This window comes from Mus caroli, chromosome 18, assembly GCF_900094665.2.
Source record: "Mus caroli chromosome 18, CAROLI_EIJ_v1.1, whole genome shotgun sequence".
NCBI lineage: Eukaryota > Metazoa > Chordata > Mammalia > Rodentia > Muridae > Mus > Mus caroli.
The window spans coordinates 26865928-26868318 of record NC_034587.1 but is presented as its reverse complement, the minus strand read 5'-3'; the positions used below and the strand labels follow the sequence as shown (position 1 = coordinate 26868318).

At 34.8% G+C, this 2391-nt stretch overlaps 1 long non-coding RNA gene across 1 annotated transcript in view; it reads right to left on the bottom strand.

The window, feature by feature from the left end:
• Positions 1–814: 814 nt before the first annotated feature.
• LOC110284445 overlaps positions 815–2391 on the bottom strand; it is a 21957-nt gene continuing 20380 nt past the window's right edge. The window contains exon 4 of the long non-coding RNA XR_002376938.1: positions 815–935. This is a non-coding gene — a long non-coding RNA (uncharacterized LOC110284445). The remainder of the gene's footprint in view (positions 936–2391) is intronic.

Sequence of the window (2391 nt, the reverse complement as noted above, 5' to 3'; positions counted from 1 at the left end):
AGCTTCAGACTGAATGTAGAACCAGGTCAAGAGAGAGAAGTGTGTTACACTTAACAAAACTGCAATTAGATGGTGTTCTGAAGCGTAACTTTTTATCAGACATAGATGTGAAATTTAAAGTATGTCCTGCTGGTTTTTAGTCTTGCTTTGGTCCAGTATTTCCTTGCTGCATCTTTGTTCTTCCACTTTGGGATAGCATTATATTCTGTGGTATTATATATTACAAAGTGGTGATATGCTATTTAGTCTGATTTTACAGAGGGTTATAATTAAGAGATTGCTATGAGTCTCAGGAGAGACTTTGAACTTTTAAACAGTGCTGAGATTACTACAGATTATTTGGAATTTTAGTTGAACTGAATGCAGCTTTGCATTATTTTATGGCTACAAGCCTAAGGACTCAGGGAGGAGCATATGATTATTTGAATAAAATGGCATAGTCATCAGACAGTGGCATTACTTGAGAAGGATTATATGGTGTGCCCTTGTTAAGAGTCATTGTAGCCTTATTGAAGTATAGCACCAGGGGTGGACTTTGAGGTTTCAAAAGACCAAGCCAGGCCCAGTGTCTCTCTCTTCATGTGACCTGTAGATCTGAATGTAGAATGCTCAGCTACCATGTCTGCCTCTATGCTGCCATGCTGTCTACCATGATGATAAACTCAGCCTCTAAAACTGTTAACAAGTCTCAGCTATATGTTTTCTTTTATAAGACTTGTTATGCTCACAGTGTCTCTTCACAACAATAGAGAACTGGTGAAGATAACACCAAAGAGGAATATGCCACATCTAGGATATTAATTAAACGGCAGCTGAAGTTGAAAATTCTTTACTCCATTTCCATCCATCCAATCATGTGACAGTTCCTACTTCAATGGTTCTTACTCAGTGGTGATGTTGAATCACAAATATCTATTCCTGAAATGGTTTGGAATCTAAAAACAAAAGACACAGATATCACACATATAAATCTAGAAACAACTGCATGTTCAGTGTCAAATTACACATATAGAGGCAAGCATGACAGCTAAGTACCATGGGGTGAATATTTGTTTTTAATGTACCCTAGATACAGTGTCTAAATCACAGTCTTCACCCCACTGCCATCAAGGCTTCCTCATACCTCATTCAATATACCTCTTCCTTTGAATAGTTACAGTAATATTGGCTTTTAATAATCAATTATTTGGCTAGTGTTTCACCCTCATGTAAATGGAATTGAACACTTTGTCTTTTATGTATCTAAATGAATTTCTGCAGTATTTTGTCTGTTCAAATAATTCTAGATATTTATTGTGTGCACATTTCTAATGTAGTTGAATAGAGTTCTGTTTTATAATTACACAATATATCTATTTTATTATTGATGTATAATAGAGCTTTCTAGTGTTTGGTGATTAAAAGAAATATGGTTCCTTTAAAACATTGAAGACATATCGCTGAAGACACAATTGTATTTTTATTTATGTGTAGATCCTAGAACAAAATTTACATCATTGGAATCTAAGAGATGGCACAATGGGTGAGTTCAAACTGTAATCTATATGGGAAGGACAGAGATGACTCCAACATGATGTCTTCTTACATAATGCATATGCCAAGACATATGGCCTGCTTCCCGACAAGCCAAAATCCATAAATGTTTTTAAACCTCATTATGTGTAAGACATATCCAACCTCATGTGTACCTGCTTCTGCTGGGAGGGTAGATGCACAGCAGGTGCATCTACCTCCAGCAGCACACTGTGTGTTCTAAGTTATTTCAGGGCCTCACCTGCATTTCAAGATCTGACCTTCCTTTTCAGGTGTCATTCAAAGATGTCTATTGCCTTCCAGAGGTGGTACTTTTCTCTTTTGAAAGTCTAGTAGAGCTAAAATTTCATGTTCTTGGGCAACATGGTTATTACCTTTAAATGAGTTGTCTATTCAAGTCTTCCACTCATTTTCTGTCATACTGTGTTTTGTTTTTATTGATGATTTAAGCACTTTCTATTAAATTTTGAGATGCATTGCACCTTCATGTAAGAAAAAATTACAAGTACCAACAAACAAATGTTGCTTCACCATACATCTATGTTTAATTTTTAAATGGTCAAACTTGGTTGATTAGTTAACTATTACCTTAAAACAAAAGATTGTTTCTCACTGACAAAAAACTGGTTTGCCTAATTATTTGCATAACATTACATTTTATCCTTTGTAGTATTTTATCAAGTAGTTTATTGATGCTGTTCCTTTGTAATCATTTACTTATAAATAGAAAATGACTACCAGAGTCTGATCTTCATTTTTGACACTAAAATGATTTTTTTTAATTTTTAATATTTTTATTACATATTTTCCTCAATTACATTTCCAATGTTATCCCAAAAGTCCCCCATAGCGCCCCCC